Below are 12,989 nucleotides of genomic sequence, written 5' to 3'. Positions count from 1 at the left end.
CATCTTTGAAAATCTCCGTTCTTTGAAGGACTGTACTGGGCTTCCAATGGCTTAAGGTCAGAAGTCTCCTCAATTGGGCTACATCCTCTCTGAAATGGCCACATGGCTTCCCATTGAGTCTTCCATTTATTCATTCAGTCAGTCAGTGGTTACTGCTGGTGCTTCTGCCCCTGAAGAGCTTACAGTCTACTGGGAGATATAGATTTTAGACAATATAAGTACAAACTATGATCATTGCTTTCAGTAATTCTAGGGGCCACACAAAAAATTCTATCATTGTTACTGTCACATTTCTTAATTGCAGAGAGTATTTTAAACTCCTCTACCCATCCCCATGTCCTATATTTTTTCCCCCTAGAACTGTTGCAACTCTTCCATTTGCTCTCAGACCCACTCTCCACCCTTCCATATAATGAGTGTCACAGGATGTGTACAGAGTACATGACCTTGGCTTCCTGTTGAGTGAAGTTAAAGGGAGCATAGACCAGAGGTTTGTGGGGTTTTTTTTAAGAAGGAAAAAAAAAAAAGAAGAAGAAGAAGAAGAAAGAGAGAGTAAGGTTGAGGTATTTTCACCAGCTGTCTCCCTCAGCATCATCATGAAGGTAGCTGCAACCCTCAAATGAAGACCACAGCTTTTACCAGGCAACCCTTGCCATAGAGCTCTCTCCTAAATCCTCAAAATCCTCTCTCATCCTACTCTAGATTATGGTAATGCAGTCCCGCCTCTGGTATTGTGTTACCTCTTACAGTTTTAGCAAATTCTCTCCACATCTTTGTAACTAGTTCTCTATAAAACTCTCCTCAAATCACCCATTTTGGGGTTTTTTCTTTCTTTTTTTTTAAATCACACATTTTGAATGGGCCACCTGTTTCTTGAAAGGACCCTGACTGACACAGCTGCATTGAATTTCTCCTTCACTCTGGCTTATGTACAGAATTATATTTGAGATTTCATGAAGTTTTTTGCCCAATCAGTTATCTTTCTTTGAGTGCTCAGAACATGCTTCTCTGTTCAGCATGCAGACAGGACTTGGCTCTGAAGGAACCTGGGCTAATGCTACAAATAGCTGCATAAATACCCAAACTTCATTCTTTAAACTGCAGCAATTTTTAAAAAGAAGAGAGTTGCTTTAAAGTCTAAAATGTGACTGTCCCAAGTTCATTGTACACATAAACAGGTCATTGCATTGTACTGCAAAGAAATGTGAATGGGCTGTCATAGGTGAACAAAGCAGACCACAAACTCAGACTCAAAGAGGAGTCAAGAGAAGGCTTCTTGAGTCTTGAATCTGCTCCTTGAAGACCCTACCTAACTATAGTGTCCCTGGGTCCCATCATCTCTTTGGCTAAAGCCTCACCTTGGCCACAGCTGACAGCTTGAGAAATCAGGGCTAAGTACATCTTTATTTCAACAAGAAAAGATTCACTCCCTGACCTCAGAAATAAAATGTGTTTTTTTAAGTATATATCCAGTGAGCCTCAAATATGTATATACAATTTATCAGACTGCTCATCTGCCCAGAGGAAGGGAGAGTGACACTAACAGATGATAACTGGTGGGGGAAAGAGGTGAGGCTTCTATTACTATTTATAACATTTTCCCACCCAAGATTTGTTGAGTGTGACCTATATGCCCAAGAACTGGATATAGAGATGAACATAAGAAAGTGCTGCTGAAACCAGTTTGGCTCAGTGGATAGAGCGTCAGCCTGTGGACTGAAGGGTCCCCGATTCGATTCAGGTCAGGGGCATGTACTTTGGTTGTGGGCACATCCCCAGTAGGGGGCGTGCAAGAGGCAGCTGATCGATGACTCTCCCATCGATGTTTCTATCTCCCTTCCTCTCTGTAAAAAATCAATAAAATTTATTTTAAGAATGAAAGAAAGAAAGAAAGAGAAAAAAAGAAAGAAAAAAAGAAAAAAAGAAAGGAAGAAAGAAAGGAAGGAAGGAAGGAAGGAAGGAAGGAAGGAAGGAAGGAAGGAAGAAAAGAAGTAAGGAAGAACGAGCTTAACCTCTGGAAGTTCAGAGCCTTTTAGGAAATGTAGAACCAAACAAGTAATTTACCTAATGTGGTACTACTTTTGGAGAAATTGACTTTACAGAATAATGGAAAACTGGATGAAAAAAACATATATATGATTCATGGATACATGGGCATTAATTCTGTTCAAGAATCAGGACTGTTATGTACAAGTATTGGTATAGCAACAATTGATGTTTTCAGATTTGCCAAGGCTTTATCATGAACAGTGTCACAAGCAGTTCTCAAGCTTGGTGATGTATAAGCCACTGTCCTTGCTTGTCTGCTGAGAAGCGAGAATTCTGCTTCAATAATGACTTTGGGATGTATAATCAACACCCCGATATCTTCTATTAACAGTTCACTTACAAAAGAATAGAGCTGAGAAGGCAACCCGTAGATGTCTGCTGAGTTATTAGCAATGAAACTACTGTGGACATAGCGCCCAGTCTGTTCCTCAGTCTGCTGGGTCGGGGAGCAGCTTAACTCTCAGCCAGATCTATTTCTCTTAGGAGTTCATTTTTCAACGTCCTATGAAAGGAAAAGTGGTTAATACACGGTCTTTTCCCTTTCTCTCAAGAAAAATCATTGAGGACCTCTATTTTTATGACATGTTTGGAAGCTTTCAACGCACTCCATGCTGCAGCAATTTGACATGAAACCCCAGAAGTGCACAAATGGACATTTGGCTACATTTTCTGAAGGAGAACGTCTATTACCCAGGAAATCTTTAGGATTAAAGGCCATACAGTCACCAATTTGTATTCATAGGTAGAATCTGCTCTCAGTCATAAAAGGACGGTGGCAGCTTATCACACACATAATCCCACTGGATCAGTAAACCAGCCGGGAACTGCGGCCTAAGAAGCTTCTGCCCTTCAAACTGAAATGTCTGGACGTAAACCCTGAGGAGACAGTGCCTCAGATTTAGGGCTCTGGTTTGGTTTAACCTTAATTCTTTTTATAAAAGAAAATCCATCTTGTTCTTCTGACGAACTTCAAGAGCTACCCGGCTAACTAAGAAATCTTACTGACAGTTATAGAGCCAGCAGTGTGAGAGACGCCGTGGAGGAATTGACACAGTGCAGCACTATAATCTCTGCTGACAAATGAATTCTAAGAAAGGGTGCCCTTGCCCTTAAGTAGTTGGAATTAATCTGTGAGCCTCAGGGGTTGGAGGAGCTGAGAGGTATTTGCAACTATTGCAAAAGAAATAGAAAATAATGACTTACCCCCTCATCCCCCTTCTGGCCCTTTCTGTGGATTTTTACTATCCTGTTTCCCTGAAAATAAGACAGTGTCTTATGTTAATTTTTGCTCCCAAAGATGTGCTAGGTCTTATTTTCAGGGGATGTCTTATTTTTCCATGAAGAAGAATACAGTACACATTTATTGTTAAATGAAAATAAAGTAAATTTATTACCTGTATATGGTATGGTAGTACGGTAGTTGTCAACACAAACCAGACAAACTGTGAATCCTACAGTATCAAGAATTTACTCATTTATTCAATGGCAATCATGTCATCATCTTCTGGAACATCATCATAACAATCCAGTTCCTGAATTTCTTGGCGAATTTCTTGTGACTTCATTTTTTTCAGAATCAGTGGACCAAATCTCTCATGTTTAGCTTGGGGGGGGCTTATTTTCGGGGGGATGCCTTATATTTTACTCAGAAGGAAACCTGTAAGTAGGTCTTATTTTCGGAGGATGTCTTATTTTCGGGGAAACATGGTACCTAAGAAAAAAAAATGGTATTCTGAATCCTGAGAGGCTTATCTTATGGGGATAAGTTAAAATGTTCTGATAACATTATGAAAATCAATTCTTGAATTGTGATAAGTTTGAGATAAATAGATCAGCCTAAACTTATTGTTCTGTCTTCCAAGTTGGTCCCTAGCCCTCTTCCTCAGCCAAAAACTTCATGGGAATATATGGATTTTATTCACACCTATAGGCAGATTTTTAAATATAGGGACCTAGAAAGAATCAGTGGTCTTCGGTCATCAAACCATTAAGACATGTGCTTGTTATTAAAAGAATCATATGTAGCTGGAAACATTCTCTGGAAATCAGATCCAGGAGAATGGAAGGACCAAGTACAAAAGTTTTGGAAGAAAAGTAAGAGTTACAGATTTTTTGGTCAAAAGCCTGGTGGAATCAATTCAGCACAAATTTTTTATAACAAAAAACTCTAGGCAAAGAATAAAAACAAGGGGAACTCCTTTATATGGCAAAGGTATGTACTACAACACATGAAATAATATAGCAGAGCCATCCTTTTCGAAGTCAGTAAGAAGACAGGAGGCCTGCTCTCATGTCTGAACAAATTTGAATGGAAGGTTCTAGGTTGTGCAGAAAGAAAAAGGGGGGAAAGAAGAGAAAAGTGGGAGGAGAGACTAAAGGAAGAAAGGGAAAGAGTGGGTAAAGAGAAGGAAGAAAAGAGTATAAGATTTGGGGGAAAAGAGCAGCAGCATTTTTGCAAATAGTGTAATTTTCTACAAAGAAATTTTAGCAAACTCTGCAGACCAAAAACTAGGAACAAAAAGAAAGATTAGATGTTTTCTGAGCATAAAATTAATACTTTTTTAAAAGAATTACTTTCCTATAAATAAATCACAAATAGGAAATGTAATTTTTTAAAGACAACCACCTAAGTGATTTAAGGTATAATCTATAAGATACTTAGAAATAAATCTACCAAAAGATGTGCCAGAATTTTATGGATAAAAAGCACAAAACTCTATGGAAACTTAAAATTTAAGAATTTATAGCCGAGACCGGTTTGGCTCAATGGATTAAGCGTCAGCTTGGGGACTGAAGGGACCCGGGTTCGATTCTGGTCAAGGGCATGTACCTTGGTTACGGGCATATTCCCAGTAAGGGGTGTGCAAGAGGCAGCTGATCGATGACTCTCTCTCATCAATGTTTCTGGCTCTCTATCTCTCTCCCTTCCTTTCTGTACAAAATCAATAAAATATATTTTTAAAAAAAAGAATTTATAGATGGCATGACCCAAAATCTTAAGAATGTCATGTAGTATCAAATTAATGTATAAATTACATTTAATTCCAGTCAAAAATCTAACAAAAAGGCTTCTGCATGCAAATTTACAAGGTGCTTCTAAATTTATACATGGGCAAAAAGACAATTTAAGGGAAAAGGGCAATATCGGTGACTCACCATAATTATAAATAAAGACATTATGCTGGGATAGTAATTTTTAAAGTATAGCATTTGCCAGGAATAGACCATTAGAGCAACGGAACAAAATAGAGATCTCAGAAACAAATTCTTGCTTAAATGGACACAAGACTGCATAATATAACAGAGATAACATCACAAATCAAGGGAGCAGGTGGGTTATTCAATAAACGATGATGGAACTGTTAACCTGGTAGATATTAATAGTGCTCAACAATGTTGGATTTTTCTTTATTTTCGGACAGACTGAAGTATACCCTTCCATAACTCCTAGTAAGGCCATGTGACAGGTATAGCCATGGCCTGTGCACAGAAGTGACATGAACTCCTAGGACTGCAGGAGTGAGATCCCCTCTGCTGCCTGTTCTGCAGCTAACAGAGGAGGCTGTCTGTTCTGGAAGAAACCGGCAGAACCACTTCCACCTTGGTGTTTGAGAGAACCAATTCTCCTCACCAAACCCCTGATGGTCACCAATGTTGGACACTGTACACAAGAAACAAATCTTTGTTAAGCCATTGAGATTTATAGCTTAATTTGTTGCTGCAATTTAACTAGCTTATCCCGATAATGCAATTATCTTATAGAAAGAAAATAAAACTAGATTTCTATCTCAGACCCCAAGTGGGATTTTAATTTAAGTTAGACTTAGTATGTAAAATAAAAACTTGAAAAAAAAATAGGAAATATATAAGGATACACTTATGACCTTAAATAAAATATAATAAAACTCAAACCATAAGGGAAAAGATTGCTAAATTGAGCACATTAAAATTTTAAAACTCCTTTACAACAAAAGATACTATAAACAAAGTAAAAAAAAAAAAAAAAAATCAGCCGAAACCAGTCTGGCTCAGTGGTAGAGCGTGGGTCTGCGGACTGAAAGGTCCCAGGTTCGATTCCGGTCAAGGGCATGTACATTGGTTGCGGGCATATCCCCGGTGGGAGGTGTGCAGGAGGCAGCTAATTAATGTTTCTCTCTCATCGATGTTTCTCTCTATCCCGCTCCCTTCCTCTCTATAAGAAAAATCAATAAAATATATATTTTTTAAAAAGATTAGTATCCAGTATATGTAGAAATCTATCCTATCTAATAAAAGAGAAACATGAAAATTGACTGTACATCTGCTATGCCCACCAGCCAATCAGGAGCAAATATGCAAATTAACCCAACCAAAATGGCAGTTAATTTACATATCCAGGTGCAGAGCAAAGACTGAAGACAGCCTAGAAAGAAGCCAAGTGCTACAGAAGGGAGTGAAGCTGCAGAGAAGCAGGCAGGGCAGTGGAGACTAGGGAAGCAAGCAGGGCTGCTGAGAAGGTAGGGCAGCAAGCGAAGTGGCAAAGACAGCTGCAGAAAGCCCTATTCTTGCAGGAATCTTACTGCAACTGGCCTCTAGTAAAAAAAATTATGTATCACACCCTGAATAAAAAAATATAAATACTTATATTCTAATAAATAATAAAGTATATAAACTATATGTTATATATTTATTATGTATTCTAATAAAATAAATATAGTAATATTTAACTATAATATTCTAATAAAATTACTATAATAATAAAGATGATGTACATGCTTGTGATTTGAGAAACCACTTAGAAGATATGACCTGTGGCTTTCCCAATCATTTCCTCTGCTCCTTGGAGTTGCTCTGCTGGAGCTCTCTGAAACAGCCCTTTTATTTTATTTTATTTTTTAAGTCATGTTTTGTTTCTCTTAGGAAATTTTTTTTTCTTCTAATGAGATTATAAACTCTCTAGGCAAGATTTGAAATCTGCAACCCATATGCCTATTCTGCCTGCAGGTATTTTTGGCTTGCCTGGCATAATGCTTCTTTAGATTTAATTTGAATATCTCTAAGTGAATCTGTGAAGCTCTTCCATTCACAATAGGACACACCATTCTCTATTGTATGATTTTCATTCAACTCACATATTTGTTACCTGCCTGAGCTCTGTGGGCATTCAAAGTATGCCTTCTCTCTATGAGCAGGGATTAGCCTTTCTTTTTATAATTGATATGTCTAGAAAGTCATTAATGATCAGACACTGTGCTATTTGCTGTAGCAGCACAAATAAAAGACAGTCGCTGCCTTTGTTGGAGTTCAAAGCCTTTTAGAGACACACATATAAATAAATAAATTAGAACCCTAGTAGGTGCAATTAGAGTTACATACAAGTAGTAGCTCTAATTGCAAAAAACCAAAGTAGAGGGGTGGGAGGTGAGAGCTGGGGAGGGGGATGGAAGCTTCTTAGAGGAGGTGATACTGCTACATTTTGAAAAATAAATTCCTAGCCAATCAAAAAGGGAAATGGAGCCCAATGTGGCTCAGTAGGTTGGAACTTTGTACTGTGCAGCAAAGGGTTATGGGTTTGATTCTGGGTCAGGTACATACCCAGATTGTGGTTCAACACCTGGCAGAGGCGTATTTGGGAGGCAACTGATCAATGTTTCTCACATTGAATTGCTCTCACTCTCTCTCAAAATATATCCTAGGGTAAAAATGGATATTCCTGGCAGAGGGAACTTCACATCTAAAATCACAAAAGATCTGGCTTGGGAGAGCAAGTCAAATATGAGAGGATGATAGGAGATGAGGCAACTGATCAATTATAAATGGGTCTTATATGATTTTGGTTAAAACTGGCTCTAACACTTGTTAAGTGGATGACTTTGGACAAATTACTTAAACTTTGTGAGTCTCAGCTTCCTCAAGAGTCAAATACTAGTATAGGTCATTTCTTCCAGTGTTCTAATGAGGATTTAATGAGATAATGTTTGGTTACATTATTAGTATGGCACCTAGGACATGAGGTACTAACAGGAAATGTTAGCTTATTCTGAAGAACAGGGCAATTCCACAGGCTTTTGGTCACTTAAATGACCTTTCGATGGGTATCTATAGAGCATCTGTATTTTCTAAATTTTCAATGATGAACATATATGGCTTTCACAACAGAATTAAATAAAACTTTTAAAATAATATGTGGCTTTTTTTTATGGACATAGACAAGCTTATTCTAAAATTTGTATAAAAAGGCAAAGAACTTAAAATTAGTAAAAAATAATTCTGAAAAACTAAAATAAAGTTGGAAAAATCACTCTACTTAATGTTGAGGCTTACTGCAGAGCCATAGTTACTAAACGAGTACAGTATTGGCAAAGGGTGAGACATATAGATCAACAGAGAACAGAGAACCCAGAAACAGACCCACACAAATGTGTCAAAGGTGCAAAAGTAATTCAATGAAGGAAGGTTAGCCTTTTTAACAAGTGATACTGGAGCAACTGGATATCCTTAGAAATAAAAAAATTTTAAAAACCCTCAACCTAAAAATCACACCTTATACAAAATTAAAATATATCATAGAACCAAATATAAAAATAAGTCTATGAAGCTTTTAGGAGAAATCTGCAGAATTTAGGGTTTGGTAAAGAGATTTTAGAGTTGACACCAAAAGCACAATGCAGAAAAGGGGGAAAACGATAAATTGGACCTCAAAAATTTTAAACTTTTACTCTGAACAGATCCTGATAAAAGCATGAAAAGACACTTTATAGACTATGATAAAGTATTTGTAAACCACATATCTAACAATGGACTTATATCTAGAATAGTTAAAGAACTCTCAAAACACAACAATAAAAAAGAAAAGCCAATTCAATTAGAAAATGGGCAAAGGGCATAGTCATTTCCCCAAATATAAAGATACAGAAGCAAAATTATCCAGATGGAGAACAGATTGGAGAACCAGGAGTTAGGAATGGGGAGAGGGGAGTGGTGGCCATAAAGCGATAATAGGAAGAACCTTCCTGGTAATGGAGCAGTTCTATGCCTTGATTGTGGTGGGAGCTACACATATTTACAAATGTAATGAAATTGCATAAAACTATTGACACACATGCACTCAAAATTGGTAAAATTGGAATAATCTCTGTGGATTGTACTAATGCCATTTTCACAGTCATATTGTACTATGGTTATGTAACATCTCTTACTATTGGGAGAAATTAGGTGAGGGATACAAGACTCCATCTATGTTGTTTTTATGAATTTCTGTGAATCTGCAATCATTTTAAACTTAAAAGTTTTAAAAAGTACATGAGTGTGAAATTGTTTTGTGTTCCAAGTTTTAGTTTGTACCTAACCAAATAAATTATTCACCAGTATCTGTGACTTGCTCACTGTATATCAGCTACATTATATAAACTTTCTATTGGCAATTTTGTGCTCCATTTAAAGAATCCATGGGTCTCTGAGTGTTTCTCCAAAACCTTTATAAAACTAATCACAGTCCTAGCCAGTATGGCTCAATTGGTTAGAATTTCATGCACCAAAAGGTGGCAGATTTGAATTCTAGTCAGGGAGTCAGGGCACATACTCGAATTGCTGGTTCAATCCCTGATCAGGCAAATGATCAATGATTCTCTCTCTCATTAATCAGCCCTATTTGCAGGCACCAAAAGCTATTATGCTCAATTAATATTAGACAAAGGAGGTAAGAGCATACAATGGGCCCTAACCAGTTTAGCTCAGTGGACAGAGCATCGGCCTGCTGGCAAAAGAGTCCCAGGTTTGATTCCGGTCAAGGGCATGTACCTTGATTGCAGGCACATCCCCAGTAGTGGGTGTGTAGGAGGCAGTTGATTGATGTTCAGCCTCTCTCAATGTTTCTAACTCTCTATCCCTCTCCCTTCCTCCCAATAAAAAAAAAAAAAATCAATTTTTTAAAAAAGAGCATACAATGGAATCAAGACAGACTCTTCAATAAATGGTGCTGGTAACATTGGACAAATAAATGCAAAAAAAAAAAAAAAAAGGGAAATTAGGCCATCACCAGCTTACACCATACACAAAAATAAACTAAAAATGATAAAAGACTTAAATCTAAGACAGGAAAACCATAAAAATCTTAGAAGAATCCATTGGCAGCAAAATATCAGACATATGTCATAGCAATATCTTTACCGATACAGCTCCTAGGACAATGGAAACTAAGGAGGAAATAAACAAATGTACTACACATCAAAAATAAACTTCTGCACAACAAAAGAAACCATCAACAAAACAACAAGAGAGCCTACCGCATGGGAGAACATATTTGCCAATGTCATATCCGATAACAAAAGGAAGACAAACAATAAAAACAAAAAATGGGCAAAGGACCTAAAAAGACACTTTTTGAAAGAAGACATACAGAAGGCAAAGAGACATATAAGAAAATATGCTCAAAGTCACTAATTATCCCAGAGATGCAAATCAAGATGACAATGAGGTACCATCTCACACCTGTCAGAATGGCTATCATCAACAAATCAACAAACTGACAAGTCTGTTGAGGATGTGGAGAAAAAGGAACCCTCATGCACTGCTGGTGGGAATGAAGACTGGTGCAGCCACTGTGGAGAACAGTGTGGAGTTTCCTCAAAAAATTTAAAATGGAATTCCCATTTGACCTAGTAATCCCACTTCTAGGAATATACTCCAAGAAATCAGAAACACCAATCAGAAAGGATATATGCACCCCTATGTTCACAGCAACACAATTTACAATAGCTAAGATTTGGAAACAGCCTAGTATGTGCCTATCAGCAGATGAGTGGATTAGAAAACTGTAGTACATCTACACAATGGAATACTATGCAGCTATAAAAAAAGAAGGAACTCTTACATTTGCAACAGCATGGATGGACCTGGAGAGCATTATGTTAAGTGAAATAAGCCAATCAGAGAAAGGTAAATATCACATGATCTCACTCATTTGTGGAATATAATGAACAACATAAACTGATAAATAAAAATAGATCCAGAGACACAGAAGCATTGAACAGACCATCAAACCTCAGAGGGAAGGCAGGAGAGGAGAGGAGGTCAACCAAAGGATTTGAATGCATACATATAAGCATAACCCTAGTGACACAGACACTAGGCAGGTGGGAAAGGCTGAGGAGAGGTCAATGGGGGGAAAAGGGAAATTATATGTAATACTTAAACAATAAAGAATTTTTTTTAAAAGAAATACACACAAAAAAGAAGTTTCTCATCATAAATCTGTTTTTCAGGGCTATTCCATGCCTAGCAAATATCATAATATACTGAAGAACTTAAAAACGAAACAGTTCTCCCTTGCTGGATTAAAAATGGCCCTCATCAGGGTCATTTTGCAGTCACAAGGTGGCAATTGAGTCCCTCTCTCATGACTTAAAATAAGTCTACAAAATCTTTGTGTTGCCTCTTGAAGGAGCTGACCCCAGTTTCCATGATTCCAAAGTGAAACTCAGAGTCACAGAGCCTAGAAAGAAAGTCACAGGTGCCCCTCATGGTCATGATGGACATGGTGACCTTTACCGAGTGCAAAACAGAATCATTTGCAGAGTGTCAATGCCTCCCCCAGTTCTGCAGCTCCCCTCCCCCTCCCCATCCCCCAAGAGAAGAGAGACATGGGAGCTTGGCAGAGCAGAATCGGGTCACCTTTACTGCCAGGTTTTTGTCACTGCTCTGCCTACAGAGAGCTCGGTGTTCCCTGGCCCCCGGGCCCACATGGGCCTGCTCCTTTATGGTGATGCCGCTGAGGCAGCTCCCCTTGTGGGTTTAGGTGGCCCCCATAAGGGTCAACTAGATGGTTTTTATCTTTTTTTTAATACATATTTTATTGATTTTTTTACAGACAGGAAGGGAGAGGATTAGAGAGCTAGAAACATTGACCAGCTGCCTCCTGCACACCCCCTACCGGGGACGTGCCCACAGCCAATGTACATGCCCTTGACCGGAATCGAACCTGGGACCTTTCAGTCCATAGACTGACGCTCTATCCATTGAGCCAAACCGGTTTTGGCTGCTTTTCATCTTTTAACCATGATTTCCCACACAGGCAGGGAGGGACACAGGGGATTTCACTTAACTGCCTTGGTGTTTGGCAGCCACTGAGGAGTTAATGTTGGTCTGTGCTAGATAAATGAGACAAGCAGGTGCAGAAAGAGAAGGGCAGCCTGGAAGACGAAGATTCCAGTCCAGATCTATTCTTCGCATGCAATGCAGCTGCAGTCAAAACTACTAATACAGTGCTAGTCAGGAGTGGCATAGTGTTTCCATTAGTAAAACTTTGATGCAAAGGGTCTAAGTGCCCAAGACAGAGGGAGGGTGATAAAAGGAACCACCTACGTTTAAATTATGAGTAAGCTGCAGGATGAAGTTATAAAATTAATTTCAAATGGTGACAAAATTGTGTCATTGTAGGTGAGGTTTCTGAAAGTGTGAATTGATATGCACACAGATACCTTAATATATCTATCTGATTCCCCAATTAAAGTGTTCCTTCCTTTAACAGTAGGGCCCTTAGAGTGTCTAAGCTAGTTTTCTGCATGTACTAATATTTAATGAATTAGAGAGGGAAACTAACATTTGCTCAGTATCTTGTCTGTGTTCTTTGGCATGCGGAAACTCATTCAGGTTAATCCTCACCACAAACCCATTAGCACATCCTATTTTCTGCATTTTGCAGAAGTGGAAAGGTGCTCAGAGAGTTTTAGTGACACGCTCCAGGATGTAAAAAGTAGTGAGAGAAGAGACATTGAGATAGCCCCACATCCCACCCCCATCCCCCAAGACCTATACAAGGAGAAAATTCTGAGATGTCCTAAATTAAATTACAGCCGGCCAGAGAGAGGGAGGCAGAGTGGAGGAATTCATCGGTTAACAAAGGCAAGGCAAAAGCAACCAAAATCTATTTACATTCCTGAATCTATGTTGGGACTTTGAAT

The sequence above is a fragment of the Pipistrellus kuhlii genome, unplaced genomic scaffold, assembly GCF_014108245.1.
Source record: "Pipistrellus kuhlii isolate mPipKuh1 unplaced genomic scaffold, mPipKuh1.p scaffold_m20_p_15, whole genome shotgun sequence".
NCBI lineage: Eukaryota > Metazoa > Chordata > Mammalia > Chiroptera > Vespertilionidae > Pipistrellus > Pipistrellus kuhlii.
Note: the sequence above shows the minus strand (reverse complement) of the source record.